At 39.5% G+C, this 16587-nt stretch overlaps 1 protein-coding gene across 9 annotated transcripts in view; it reads right to left on the bottom strand.

Annotated features, from left to right (window-relative positions):
* UNC5D (unc-5 netrin receptor D) overlaps positions 1 to 16587 on the bottom strand; it is a 562098-nt gene that overhangs the window by 186302 nt on the left and 359209 nt on the right. The window lies entirely within an intron of this gene.

Raw genomic sequence — 16587 nt, 5'->3', positions numbered from 1 at the left:
GACAGAGTGAGATTCTGTCTTAAGCAAAATACAGAGCTCACAACCGTGAGACGTGGGCGAGGTGCTGGTTCTTCTACCTGCCCTGAAGAGTGGGGTACCTCTGCCACCATCCTCTGCAGAGGGTTTCCACAAACCCACAGCATTCACTCCCCATCCCATCTTGTACAAGACCACCTGACTGCAGGGACCTAACTGCAAAGATGATTAGAAAAGGCATTTGTTGGGCTTCTATCTTAGGTAAGTGAAACTTAAAAACAAATTCCCCAAACATTGGAAAACATGACAGATATCCATGTGTCCCAAGATTAACAGGCCTTCTCAAAACCTTTTTTTACAAAACCTTTGTAGGATTGCTATGAGACAAAGAAGCAAAAAAAAAAAAAAAAAAGTGCAAAACACTTAGCAGTTTCTAATGCTAAATAAATGGTAAAGATTATTTTGATTTCTACTGTTCCTTCTTCTTTCATTTTTAAAGCTTTAAGAACCTTTGATTCTCCCAAAAAGATGTAAAACCCGATTATGTTTGGGGAACCAGATTAAAACAGAAAATTCTTATAATGTCTAACATGTTTTTAGCCATTTGAAGAAGTAGTGAGCTGCTAAGACCTTCATTTCTTCTTCTCAAGCCTTCCTTTCCAGATAGGCATCTGGAAGTCAAACAAGGAAAATGATCTCCTTTCCCTAATTGCCCACCCACCCTGTCACCCCCAAATTTGGTTCCTAACACTTGTATGACTTCAGCATACTTCATCATACAAAAAATACATTCTTTCATTCTGCTCCTAGTGATCAGCCAATGACAAAGCTGATTTGGGGCTGAGCAAGAAGCAGAGAACCTTCTTCTTATCTGTACTGCATTGACAAAAGCCCTTGACCTTCCCGAGTTTTCTAATTCCAACATTATCTTGACTCCTAGGTGAGATTAAAAACAAGAATAGTGCCTGGCATGCAATGCCTCAAGGCTAGAATCTGTCTGTTGCTTAGCTTTAAGGCCTGAATTCTCAAAGACATTGAATTATTTTGAGTAGACTGTTTACCTCGATGTGAGCAGAATTAGCCTTAGACACTACGCCTTTACGGCAAATTTTATTGTCCAAGGCAAATATAATCTGTTAAGATTTACAGGCTTTATTAACAGCAATAACCATTTTACAGCCAACATCAGTAAATCAGGGTTTATTGAGAACTCTACAGTTTTAATCTGTGGAAAACCATTAAAATGTCGGATTTTCATTGGACGTAATTTCTAACTTTTATGAAAGATAGATTTTCCATTTAATTAGGGAGTATAAAAAAGTGCAGTGTGGGATAATGAATTGTTTTGAAAAGAGCAAATTCGTTTTAGCTAAACAACAAGGGTCAAACATTAAAGTTGCTATCTTTAGTTAGAACTGCCCCCAAAGTTAAGGCTAAAAATAACTGCAGTGACAAATAGGCTCTAATACATCCAGCTATTAGGATGGGCTCATGAAGTTTAGAAACATTTGAGTTATGATTCATTCACATGTCAGGTATTTTGTAAAACAATGTGTGTGACCTATTTTGTAAAAAATTCACGCGACCTATTATATGTTATCTAAGCCAGTGTCTAACTGTAATGAGAACCTTCCAGTTCACGTAACATTTTCATAAAGTGTTTTAATAACAATAATATTATTCATAAGATACTTCAATGGTGGTAAGGTAAAGAAACATTGGTGGTCACCAGCCTTCATCAATAATTATTTAATTCCTCTATGTGACAGATTATGAGAGGGGGCCAAGAAGCTTTTTGATAAGTGGCTTTGTCTTTGCTGACCTTGAAGGACAAGAGAGGGCAATGTTTGGGAGAGGTAGAGCTCGTGGGAGTGGGCTGGTCTTAGCAGCTCACCACTTCTTCAAAGGGCTAAAAACATGTTAGACATTACAAGAATTTTCTGTTTGAGTCTGGTTCCCCAAACATAATGGGGCTTTACATCTTTTTAGGAGAATCAAAGGTTCTTAGAGCTTTAAAAATGAAGGAAGAAGGAAGAACAGAAATCAAAATAATCTTTACCATTTATTTGGTATTAGAAACTGCTAAATGTTTTGCACTTTTTTTTTTTTTTTTTTTTTTTGCTTCTTTGTCTCATAGCAAACCTACAAGAAAACACTTTTCTCATTTCCAGAGGAGGAAACTGAAGTTCAGAGTGGCTAATCAATTGCATTACAAAGTCAGTAGCCAGAGTCTGTTGGCTTCAAAGTTCATACTTTTCCCATTGTGCAACCCTGACAATCTTTGTTTCTGTTTCTATCATTTCCATACCCCACTGATGTATACTAGGTGAAATGACACTGTGATACAGACACAAGTATGCATTTGTCAGAGTGAATTTGGGGCCTGTTTTGACAATGTGATCTGTCAGGGCCATGGCTAAATGTAGAGAAAATTGTAATGACAGTAGAGGCTGCACTTGGTTCCCTCACTTGTGTCTTTATACATCCCTTTTCTTCTACATGGCCTCTTCTATGTAACTTTAGGCATCCTGTCTCCTCGGATAGCATGAAATCTGGGCTCCTTGCCCTTCAACGGACAGAGTGATGTCCTGTCCCAGGTTCCCTAACCCCTCGGCCTCCAAAACTTCCACACTCTCAGTGCTCTGTTCTTGGTTTTATTATCAGATTACATATTTCAAATAAACAGGCACAGAATACATAGCAAATTTGAGATTAGGATATTCACTAGAAAATAATTTAATCCAAACACCTTTAATTCTAAGGGTGGAATGAAGGCAGCACAGTGGGCAGATAGACTATCATTGGCCTGGTGGCTCCCAACCTTCAAGAAGGCTTGGTCCAATTAAAAACAAACAAAACCAAAAATGATTAGAGAAAGGACAGATCGAGGTTTAAAGTTGGCTCCTGGTGCTTCCTAGTGACCTGAGAGCTAAGACAAGTTGCTGTAGGATAGACATGAAAGCTCATATAGCTTTTCAGCATCTCATAGCACTTTGGTTTTTTTTTTTTTTTTTTTTTTTTTTTCAAATTAATTGAGATAACAGATGATAAGCCACCTACCATAGTTACCTGGTACACGAGAACATTTCAAATATGGTAGCTCTTTCTATTTTTATTATTCATAACACTTTTCTGGTCAGATAAATGAGTTCATTGCCAAGAAAGTTCTGTCTTGTAGAGGGAAGTCTATTGTATATGTCTTGGGATAACAGAATTTGGACATGCCCCCCAAGGTGATTTTCAATGTGTCAAGTAGGAAACTACCTATTTTACTGAGAGATAAAACCAGCTGATGTATTGGGGGCCCCGCCAGCTACATCCCTTTCTAGTGGTGACCCCATGAGCCCCACATCAGGTGGGCAGAAAGGGAACCAAGTGGTGGCATGGAGAGGCTAGAACATGGCCTGCAAAAGGAAGATGACTTTGACTGACAGCATTTCACAGTAACGATTACATGACTAATTTCTAAACACAGTTCCCAATTACTCCCACACTGGAGAGTCATTACCTATAGTATACTCATGTCACTATGAAGTTAATAGGCAGAATGATACATGCTCAGTGACCTGACCACATAACAGGGATTGGTAGACATCTCCACCCTAAATGACACCACGACTGTGGAAGGGTATGAACATTTTCACTTTCCTTCTCCATCTTTATCATTTCTCAGCTTTCTTCTCTCATTCTGTCTTGTTTTCAGCAAAAACACAGATGCTGATAGCAATGACTTACTGTATAAGCTACTGCTGACAGTAAAAGAGCTATAGATATTGGTGCACACATAATGGTAGCATCCAAATCACGGAGAAAAGAAATTCCAAAATAATGCAAGTGTTTGAGACTAGGATACTGTCCCTCATTAAGATGATGTTATACATACCTAACCCCATTAAAGAGTTGGGCAAAGGATATGAATATACATGTTTCAAAAGAAGACATAGAAATGGCCAAGAAACATGATAAAAAGTTCAACATCACTAATCATCAACAAATGTAAATTAAAGCCACTATGAGATACTACAGTGTTATACCAGTCATAATGGCTATTATTAAAAAGTTTAAAAAAAAAACTGGATGTTGACAAGGATGCGGAGAAAAGGCAACTTTTATACACTGTTGGTGGGAATGTATATTAGTACAACCTCTATGAAAAATAGTTTGGATATTTCTTGAAGAACTAAAAACAGAATTACCATTAGATCCTGCAATATCACTACTATCTACCCGCCAAAAAAGAAATAGATACATGTACTCACATACTCATTGCACTACTATGTACAATAGCAAACATATGAAACAAATCTAAGTGTCCATCAATGAATTTAGATAAAGAAAATGTACATATACACAATGAAATACCAGTCAGCTATAAAAAATGAAATCATGTTTTTTGAAACAACATGAATGGAACCAGAGACATTATGTTTATGAAATGACTCAGACAAAGAAAGACAAATACCATGTGTTCTCACACGTAAGTTGGAGCTAAACATGCACATAGAGTTTGAAATGACAGACAGTGGAGATGAGGCAGGGTGAGGTGGACATAGAGTGTAGAATAATAGACAGTGGAAACCAGGAAGAGGAGGGGATGGATGATGAGAAATTACTTGTTATTTGGGTGATGGATACACTAAAAGCCCTGTCTTCACCATTATGCAACCTATGCATGTAACAAAATTACACTTGCACCCCATGCATTTACGCAGATCAGATTTTTAAAAATAAATGTTTGCTAAGGCATCAATAGCCTATTTAACCCTTAATGTAGCTGAAATACTTTCCATATTCATCTATAATACAACATTTATAAAACAAGGCTTTCGCCTCTTCTCAGCTGAGAATTTCTGTTTTAAACTACCCTAAAGCCCCAGCTGCTCCTTGGAATTAGTTTCTGTTTAATTTCAGCTGGTCTGGGTCTGAAATTTATTCCTAAAAGCATATACATTATTAAAATAAAAAAGTGATGTGATGCCAAAGGTAGAATGGGAAGTGTACTAGGCTGAATAGCAGTCCCCCAACATTCACGTTGATTTGGAACCTGGGAACCTGACCTTATTTGGAAACTGGGTCTTTGCAGATGTTTTGTGATGCAGAATATAAAGTATGAGGCCATGCGGGATTACAGTAAGCCATAATCTCATGGCTGGTGTTCTTATAAAAAGAAATTCAGAGACACAGAGAGGAGAACACCACGTGAAGCTGCAATTAATGGAGGCAGAGACTGAGTGATGTATCTATGTATTAATCCATTTTCATACTGCTAGGGTTAGGGTTAGGGTTAGGGGTTAGAGTTAGGGTTAGGGTTAATTTATAAAGGAAAGAAGTTTAATTGACTCACAGTTCCTCATGGCTGGGGAGTGAAGAAAGGGAAGCAAGGTACCTCCTTCATAAGACAGCAGGAAGGAGAAGTGCCCATCAAAGAGGAAAAAAGCCCCTTATAACACCATTAAATATTGTGAGAACTCACTATCATGAGACCAGCATGGGGGAAACTGTCCACATGATTCAGTGATCTCCACCCGGCCTCTGCCTTGACACATGGGGATTATGGGGGATTGCAATTCAAGATGAAATTTGGATGAGGACACAAAGCATAATCATATCAGTATACAAGCCAACAGACACCAAAGATTGCCAATAACTACCAGCAACTAGGAGAGAAGCATGAAACAGTTTCTCTTCCAGAGCCCTAGAAGGAATTAATGCTGTTGGATTTCAGACTTCTAACCCGGAACTGTTGGAAAATAAACTTCTGCTGTTTCAAGCCTCCTCAGTAGTGGTAATTTATTACAGCAGCCCTGGGAAACTAATATAGGAAGTGAATAACTACAATTTGGAAATGTGTCAGAAAGGTAGATACCAGAAAAGAAAACATGCTTTCTGATACATCTATATGGTGTTTCCTCATTCCACAGCTCCCCAAAATATTTTTTTTCACTGACATTGGACTGTGCTGCCACTGAAAGTTGTTCATATCTTGCTCTCCTCCTTGTGGTTACAGCTGAAAAGCACCCTCAGAAGCAAATGAAGAAAGGGGCTGATCCAGTCTACAGAGCTCATTTGCCTTCAAGTGTAGGGCGCTGGGGCAAGAAACAGGCAGGGATGTGTAAAGAGCTGCTTCCAAGCATTCACCAGAGTTCAGCCTCTAAATAACTGAACAGATGGGCATGCTGCTCACCTCCTAGAAGCCAGCCTGTCTTCTCATAGGAATCCTCTACCAATCTCAGTTCTGAACAGCCGCAGAGTTCTTATAATTCATAAGTCCCCTGCATTCTCTCAAAAGATGCTTCAGTGTGGGTGGCTGGATATGCACACTCATGTGGGCATTTATGAACCAAAATGTATTTTTGCTTTTGGCTGCTATCTTACCAGACTGCACATCCTTTATTCTTCTCTCTTTTGTTCTTTCTTTTTTAATTTATGTCTTCAACAAGCAGTGGGGGCGGTAAGTGGGAGCTAAACACTGAGAACATATGGACACAAAGAAAGGAATAGACACTGGGGTCTACTCGAGGGGAGAGGGTGGGAGGAGGAAGAGGATCAAGAAGCTACCTGTGGGGTACTATGTTTATCACCTGAGTGATGAAATAATCTGTACACCAAACTCTCGTGACATACAATTTACCTATATAATAAACCTGCATATGTACTCCTGAACTTGAAATGAAATTTAAAGAAAGCCATAGACAACAGCACAGAGTGAACCTTAATGCAAACTCTAGACTCTCCTTAATAAAAACGTATCAATATTGGTTCAGTCATTGTACGGGATATACCACATTCATGTAAGGTGTAATTACAAAAAAGAAACTGGGTCAGGTGCGGTGGCTCATGCCTGTGATCCTGGCACATTGGGAGGCCGAGCTGGGCAGATCACGAGGTCAGGAGTTAGAGACCAGCCTGGCCAATGTGGTGAAACCCTATCTCTACTAAAAATACAAAAATTAGCCGGGCATGGTGGTGCGTGCCTGTAATCCCAGCTACTGAGGAGGCTGAGGCAGGAGAATCATTTGAACCCAGGAGGCGGATGTTGCAGTGAGCCAATATCACACCACTGCACTCCAGCCTGGGCGGCAGAGTAAGACTCTGTCTCAAAAAAAAAAAAATAAATAAATAAATAAATAAAGGAAACTGAGGGGGAAGGTACATGAGAACTTTCTGTAGTACTTCAACTTTTATGTAAATTCAAAATAGTTTCACCTAATGTCTATTAATTTAAAAGTGTGGCAACACTCTCTCAGGAAAAGCTCCATTTTAGTTAATGTTTAACAATCAGCCAAATGTCTAAATATTGTATTGAGGTGTTCTTTACTATTCAAAGTGAATCAAACTTGAAGTGAAAATATATTTTTATTTCTTTAGTTGTAGGACTACTGATTGAGTTAATAAATTTATATTTGCATATATGGGTGGAGGCCACCACAGCTCAAGGAGGCCTGCCTGCCTCTGTAGGCTCCACCTCTGGGGGCAGGGCACAGACAAACAAAAGACAGCAATAACCTCTGCAGACTTAAATGTCCCTGTCTGACAGCTTTGAAGAGAGTAGTGGTTCTCCCAGCATGCAGCTTGAGATCTGAGAATGGGTAGACTGCCTCCTCAAGAGGGTCCCCGACCCCCGAGTAGCCTAACTGGGAGACACAACCCAGTAGGGACAGACTGACACCTCACACAGCTGGGTACTCCTCTGAGACAAAACTTCCAGAGAAACAATCAGGCAGCAGCATTTGCAGTTCACCAATATCTGCTGTTCTACAGCCACAGCTGCTGATACCCAGGCAAACAGGGTCTGGAGTGGACCTCCAGTAAACTCCAACTGACCTGCAGCTGAGGGTCCTGACTGTTAGAAGGAAAACTAACAAATAGAAAGGACATCCACACTAAAAACCCATTTGTATATCACCATCATCAAAGACCAGAGGTAGATAAAACTGCAAAGATGGGGAAAAAACAGAGCAGAAAAATCAGAAACTCTAAAAATCAGAGGGCCTCTCCTCCTCTAAAGCAATGCAGCTCCTCACCAGCAACAGAACAAAGCTGGATGGAGAATGACTTTGACAAGTTGAGAGAGGAAGGCTTCAGAAGATCAAACTACTCCAAGCTAAAGGAGGAAGTTTGAACCAATGGCAAAGAAGTTAAAAACTTTGAAGAAAAAAAAATAAGATGAATGGATAACTAGAATAATCAATGCAGAGAAGTCCTTAAACGACCTGATGGAGCTGAAAACCATGGCACGAGAACTACGTGACAAATGCACAAGCCTCAGTAACCAATGCGATCAACTGGAAGAAAGGGTATCAGTGATGGAAGATCAAACGAATGAAATGAAGCATGGAGAGAAGTTTAGAGAAAAAAGAATAAAAAGAAATCAACAAAGCCTCCAAGAAATATGGGACTATATGAAAAGACCAAATCTACATCTAATTGGTGTACCTGAAAGTGACAGAGAGAATGGAACCAAGTTGGAAAACACTCTGCAGGATATTATCCAGGAGAACTTCCCCAATCTAGCAAGGCAGGCCAACATTCAAATTCAGGAAATACAGAGAATGCCACAAAGATACTCCTCGAGAAGAGCAACTCCAAGACACATAATTGTTAGATTCACCAAAGTTGAAATGAAGGAAAACATGTTAAGGGCAGCCAGAGAGAAAGGTCGGGTTACCCACAAAGGGAAGCCCATCAGACTAAGAGCTGATCTCTTGGCAGAAACTGTACAAGACAGAAGAGAGTGGAGTCCAATATTCAACATTCTTAAAGAAAAGAATTTTCAACCCAGAATTTCATATCCAGCCAAACTAAGCTTCATAAGTGAAGGAGAAATAAAATACTTTACAGACAAGCAAATGCTGAGAGATTTTGTCACCACCAGGCCTGCCCTAAAAGAGCTCCTGAAGAAAGCACTAAACACGGAAAGGAACAACCGGTACCAGCCACTGCAAAATCACGCCAAATGTAAAGACCATCAAGGCTTTACATCTACATCAACTAACGGTCAAAATAACCAGCTAACATCATAATGACAGGATCTGCATCAACTAACGGTCAAAATAACCAGCTAACATCATAATGACAGGATCAAATTCACACATAACAATACTAACCTTAAATGTAAATGGGCTAAATGCTCCAATTAAAAGGCACAGACTGGCAAATTGGATAAAGAGTCAAGACCCATCAGTGTGCTGTATTCAGGAAACCCATCTCATGTGCAGAGATACACATAGGCTCAAGATAAAGGGATGGAGGAAGATCTACCAAGCAAATGGAATACAGAAAAAAGCAGGGGTTGCAACCCTAGTCTCTGATAAAATAGACTTTAAACCAACAAAGATCAAAAGAGACAAAGAAGGCCATTACATAATGGTAAAGGGATCAATTCAACAAGAAGAACTAACTATCCTAAATATATATGCACCCAATACAGGAGCACCCAGATTCATAAAGCAAGTCCTGAGTGACCTACAAAGAGACTTAGGCTCCCACACAATAATAATGGGTGATTTTAACACCCCACTGTCAACATTAGACAGATCAATGAGACAGAAAGTTAACAAGGATATCCAGGAATTGAACTCAGCTCTGCACCAAGCGGACCCAATAGACATCTACAGAACTCTCCACCCCAAATCAACAGAATATACATTCTTTTCAGCACCACACCACACCTATTCCAAAATTGACCACATAGTTGGAAGTAAAGCACTCCTCAGCAAATGCAAAAGAACAGAAATTATAACAAACTGTCTCTCAGACCACAGTGCAATCAAACTAGAACTCAAGATTAAGAAACTCACTCAAAACTGCTCAACTACATGGAAACTGAACAACCTGCTCCTGAATGACTACTGGGTACATAACGAAATGAAAGCAGAAATGAAGATGTTCTTTGAAACCAATGAGAACAAAGACACAACATACCAGAATCTCTGGGACACATTCAAAGCAGTGTGTAGAGGGAAATTTATAGCACTAAATGCCCACAAGAGAAAGCAGAAAAGATCGAAAATTGACACCCTAGCATCACACTTAAAAGAACTAGAGAAGCAAGAACAAACACATTCAAAAGCTAGCAGAAGGCAAGAAATAACTAAGATCAGAGCAGAAATGAAGGAAATATAGACACAAAAAACCCTTCAAAAAAATCAATGAATCCAGGAGCTGGTTTTTTGAAATGATCAACAAAATTGATAGACCACTAGCAAGACTAATAAAGAAGAAAAGAAAGAAGAATAAAATAGACGCAATAAAAAATGACAAAGGGGATATCACTACCGAACCCACAGAAATACAAACTACCATTAGGGAATACTATAAGCACCTCTATGCAAATAAACTAGAAAATCTAAAAGAAATGGATAAATGCCTCAACACATACACTCTCCCAAGACTAAACCAGGAAGAAGTTGAATCTCTGAATAGACCAATAACAGGCTCTGAAATTCAGGCAATAATTAATAGCTTACCAACCAAAAAAAGTCCAGGACCAGATGGATTCACAGCCGAATTCTACCAGATGTACAAGGAGGAGCTGGTATCATTCCTTCTGAAACTATTCCAATCAATAGAAAAAGAGGGAATCCTCCCTAACTCATTTTATGAGGCCAGCATCATCCTGATACCAAAATCTGGCAGAGACACAACAAAAAAAGAGAATTTTAGACCAATATCCTTGATGAACATTGATGCAAAAATCCTCAATAAAATACTGGCAAACCGAATCCAGCAACACATCAAAAAGCTTATCCACCATGATCAAGTGGGCTTCATCCTTGGGATGCAAGGCTGGTTCAACATACGAAAATCAATAAACGTAATCCAGCATATAAACAGAACCAAAGACAAAAACCACATGATTATCTCAATAGATACAGAAAAGGCCTTTGACAAAATTCAACAACCCTTCATGCTAAAAACTCTCAATAAATTAGGTATTGATAGGACGTATCTCAAAATAATAAGAGCTATCTATGACAAACCCACAGCCAATATCATACTGACTGGGCAAAAACTGGAAGCATTCCCTTTGAAAACTGGCACAAGACAGGGATGCCCTCTCTCACCACTCCTATCCAACATAGTGTTTGAAGTTCTGGCCAGGGCAATCAGGCAGGAGAAGGGAATAAAGGGCATTCAATTAGGAAAAGAGGAAGTCGAATTGTCCCTGTTTGCAGATGACATGATTGTATATATAGAAAACCCCATCGTCTCAGCTCCAAATCTCCTTAAGCTGATAAGCAACTTCAGCAAAGTCTCAGGATAAAATATCAATGTGTAAAAATCACAAGCACTCTTATACACCAATAACAGACAAACAGAGAGCTAAATCATGAGTGAAATCCCATTCACAATTGCTTCAAAGAGAATAAAATATCTAGGAATCCAACTTACAAGGGATATGAAGAACCTCTTCAAGGAGAACTACAAACCACTGCTCAATGAAATAAAAGAGGATACAAACAAATGGAAGAACATTCCATGCTCATGAGTAGGAAGAATCAATATCGTGAAAGTGGTCATACTGCCCAAGGTAATTTATAGATTCAATGCCATCCCCATCAAGCTACCAATGACTTTCTTCACAGAATTGGGAAAAACTACTTTAAAGTTCACATGGAACCAAAAAAGAGCCCGCCTCACCAAGTCAATCCTAAGCCAAAAGAACAAAGCTGGAGGCATCACGCTACCTGACTTCAAACTATACTACAAGGCTGCAGTAACCAAAATAGCATGGTACTGGTACCAAAACAGAGATATAGACCAATGGAACAGAACAGAGCCCTCAAAAATAATGTCACGTAGCTACAACTATCTGATCTTTGACAAAGCTGACAAAAACAAGCAATGGGGAAAGGATTCCCTATTTAATAAATGGTGCTGGGAAAACTGGCTAGCCATATGTAGAAAGCTGAAACTGGATCCCTTCCTTACACCTTATACAAAAATTAATTCAAGATGGATTAAAGACTTACATGTTAGACCTAAAACCATGAAAACCCTAGAAGAAAACCTAGGCAATACCATTCAGGACATAGGCATGGGCAAGGACTTCATGTCTAAAACACCAAAAGCAATGGCAACAAAAGCCAAAATTGACAAATGAGATCTAATTAAACTAAAGAGCTTCTGCACAGCAAAAGAAACCACCAGCAGAGTGAACAGGCAACCTACAGAATGGGAGAAAATTTTTGCAATCTACTCATCTGACAAAGGGCTAATATCCAGAATCTACCATGAACTCAAACAAATTTACAAGAAAAAAACAACCCCATCAGAAAGTGGGCGAAGGATATGAACAGACACTTCTCTAAAGAAGACATTTATGCAGCCAAAAAACACATGAAAAAATGCTCATCATCACTGGCCATCAGAGAAATGCAAATCAAAACCACAATGAGATACCATCTGACACCAGTTAGAATGGCCATCATTAAAAAGTCAGGAAACAACAGGTGCTGGAGAGGATGTGGAGAAATAGGAACACTTTTACACTGTTGGTGGGACTGTAAACTAGTTCAACCATTGTGGAAGTCAGTGTGGCAATTCCTCAGGGATCTAGAACTAGAAATACCATTTGACTCAGCCATCCCATTACTGGGTATATACCCAAAGGATTATAAATCATGCTGCTATAAAGACACATGCACACGTATGTTTATTGTGGCACTATTCACAATAGCAAAGACTTGGAACCAACCCAAATGTCCAACAATGATAGACTGGAATAAGAAAATGTGGCACATATACACCATGGAATACTATGCAGCCATAAAAATGACGAGTTCATGTCCTTTGTAGGGACATGGATGAAGCTGGAAACCATCATTCTCAGCAAACTATCGCAAGGAGAAAAAACCAAACACCATATGTTCTCACTCATAGGTGGGAATTGAACAATGAGAACACATGGACACAGGAAGGGGACCATTACACACTGGGGACTGTTGTGGGGTGGGGGCAGGGGGAAGGATAGCATTAGGAGATATACCTAATGCTAAATGATCAGTTAATGGGTGCAGCACACCAACATGGCACATATATACATATGTAACAAACCTGCACGTTGTACACATGTACCCTAAAACTTAAAGTATAATAATAATAATAATAAAAGAAAATATATTTTTATTTCTTTAGTTGTAGGACTAGTGATTGAGTTAATAAATTTACATTTGCATATATGAAAAAAAAAGCAGGTAGGAATGTTTTCTTCACCTGTTAGTACCCAATCATGAGAGAAAGACAAAACAAAACAAATCCAAAATTTTGTCTAATGTATTATACATTTTGTCTAGGGCTAATCCTGGGATAACCTTAAATATTCATCAATATAATTAGCAGATTAATTTCCCTTCATATTCAATAAGTATTTATTGAACACCTGGATGTGAGAAGCATGTTTTTTAAATTTATTTTTTAAGCTAACAAATTGTATATATTTTTCATGTATAATATGTTTTGAAATATGTGTATACTGTCCAATGGCTAAATAAGGCTAAATAATGTATGTATTACATCACAAACCTACTGTTCTTTTTGTGATGCAAACACTTAAAATCTACTCTTAGCATTTTTAAAGAATACAGTACATTTTTATTAACTATAGTCACTGTATTGTACCACAGACCAATAAACATATTCCTCTCTAACCAAAATATTGTACCCTTTGACCAGTGTCTCCCCAACCTCTCCCCATCTCCCCAACATGTGGTGACCACCATTCTACTCTAGTTCTGTGACTTCAGCTTTTTTTTTTTTTTTTTTTTTTGGAGACAGAGTCTTGCTCAATCACCTAGGCTGGAGTGCAGTGGCATGATCCTGGCTCACTGCAACCTCCACCTCCAGGGTTCAAACCATTCTCCTGCCTCAGCCTCCCAAGTAGCTGGGACTACAGATGTGTGCCACCATACCCAGCTAATTTTTGCATTTTTAGTAGAGATGGGGTTTCATCATGTTAGGCAGGCTGCTCTCAAACTCCTGACCTCAGGCGATCCGCCCGCCTTGGCCTCCCAAAGTGCTGGGATTACAGGCGTGAGCCATTGCACCCGGCCAACTTCAGCTTTTTTAGGTTCTGCATAGAGGTGAGATCCCATGGTATTTTTCTTACTGTACCTGGCTTATTGCACTTGACATACTGCCTGCTTGGTTCACCCATGTCGTCACAAATGACAACATTTCCTTCTTAAAGGCTGAGTAGTATTCCATTGTGTATGCATACCACATTTTTTAAATTCATTTGTCCATTGATGGACACTTAGGTTGATGCCCTATCTTACCCATGGAGCTGTTGTGAACAGTGCTGCAATGAACATGGGAGTGCAGGTATCTCTTCTACATACTGATTTCATTTGCTTTGGATATATACCTAGTAGTAGAATTGCTGGATCAAGTGATAGCTCTACTTTTAACATTCTGAGGAATGTCCAAACTGTTTTCCATAATGGCTATACCAATTTCCATTCCCACCAACAGTGTGCAGTGGTTTCCTTTTCTCCACATCCTTGCCAATACTTGTGAAAAATCTTTCACCTTTCTGAAAATAGCCATGAGCAGCACTGTTTCATGTTCTGAGGATACAGCAATGAAGAAGAGTAAGCACAAATTTCCCTCATTGAACTTAAGTTTCAGTGGGGTAGACAGAAATAAGCAAAGTAAATACAGTATGCTTGTGATAACAGGTAAAAAGAAAGTATATACCTAGTAGGATAAATTGCTGGGATAAAGCAGGGAAAAGGTGGAGTGGGGGAAGCAAATATTTGCAACATTTGCAGAGTGTACAGAGCAGGTCTTACTGGGCAAGTGATATCTGAGTAAGCCCTGAAGAAAGGTGGGACAAAGCAGTGTGACAGCTGGGGAAGAGCCCTCCAGCAGAGAGGCCAGCACATGCAAAGGCCCTGAGGTAGGAGCATGGCTGGTGCATCTGAGAGAGATTGAAGGGGCCAGGGTGGCTGTAGCGCGGTCAAGTGCAGAGTCAAATAAAACATATAAGGTCACACCAGGCCAGATTATGTCGAATCTTGTAAAGCACTATAAGAACATAGGCTTTTGCCTGGAGTGCTTTGGAGTACCTTTGCAGGATTTTGAACAGAGCCCTTAAATGGCTGCAAGACCTTTGGTCAGTCACTGATACAAGCATCAGTTTTCCTGCTTCTAAAATGCAAAGGTTATGCCAGGTAAATATGTAAGTTATCTTCCATCTGAAAAAAAAGTAGATTAATAGAGATCTAGAGTATGCTAAGTTCCTATAGGCTGATGGCTAATCAAAACATTAGCACCTCTCTCTGCTGCTGCCAAAGTCAATGGTAGTGACCGGACACAGAACCAGAAGGAAACACGGGTGTACCAGGGGACACTCACACAGCTGGCACTACAGAACCTAGACATTTTTATGCATAAAACATTTGTAAACTGGGACTTTTTGAAAGATGGGCGCTGAATGTAGAGAACTGCTGATACCTCTGTTAGGCTCCTAGAACACATGCGATGTCCTAAATGAGAGGGACACAATCCCTTGCCTGACACTTAACTGCCCTGCTCAGGAAAGGAGGGTGTGCTGTTTGTAGGAAACAATAGGGCAGCAAAAGGAGATCAATATCTTTTTTGTACTATATTCAATAAAAAATTTTTAAATAAGCACTTTCCTTTATAATCATTTTACATCATGCATGGAGTGTTCAGTTTAATTTTCAAGTCCGTTTACTTCATTTCTGTGAGCCATTTGAGCTTTGAATAGTGTCCACCCAGCACACTTTCTAAATAGGCAAGTATGTGTGTTTTTTCATTCCCCTTTATTTTATCTCCTTTTTTGTCCTTCCAATTATAAAATCCCAATTTTACTAAAATATGAGGCAAAGGCTCCTGGTTTTTTTCTTTTTCTTTGTATATCTGCTTCTCTGTGAATAAACAATAGCTCCAAACACTGTTTCCTAGCTTCCCATACAAGAGTCAAACCTGGACCATGTGCTGCTGAACTCAGGCCTGTGAAAGGAAAATAAACCTTGGGGCCCCCAAATCACTAAGCTAAAGGGAAAAGTCAAGCTGGGAACCCCTTAGGGCCAACCTGCCTCCCATTCAATTCAAAGTCACCCCTCTGCTCACTGAGATAAATGCATATCTGATTGCATCCTTTGGAGAGGCTAATCAGAAACTCAAAAGAATATAACCATTTGTCCCTTATCTACCTGTGACCCGGAAGCCCCCTCCCTGTTTCCAGGGGTGTTATCCCACCTTTGCTTCCAGTTGTCCAGCTTTTCCCGGACCTGAACCAATGTTCGTCTTACATATGTTGATTGATGTCTCATGTCTCCCTAAAACATATAAAACCAAACTGTGCTCTGACCACACTGGGCACATGTCATCAGGACCTCCTGAGGCTGTGTCATGGGCGTGTGTCCTCAACTTTGGCAAAATAAACTTTCTAAATTAACCAAGACCTCTCTCAAATTTTCGGGCTTCACGGGCCTAAATTTATAAACTTTTCATTATATTAAGCATGCCTTATACTTCTTAGTGTTTTTCCTCCAATAATAGCTATATTACTAGTCTATCAGGGGTCATCTTTTCATAGTGAATAAAAGATTTAGAAAGACTTTCCTATGACCAGAGTCC

Source organism: Nomascus leucogenys, chromosome 8, assembly GCF_006542625.1.
Source record: "Nomascus leucogenys isolate Asia chromosome 8, Asia_NLE_v1, whole genome shotgun sequence".
NCBI classification, from domain to species: domain Eukaryota; kingdom Metazoa; phylum Chordata; class Mammalia; order Primates; family Hylobatidae; genus Nomascus; species Nomascus leucogenys.
The sequence above is the reverse complement of the archived record's forward strand: the minus strand, read 5'-3'. Positions and strand labels throughout refer to the sequence as shown.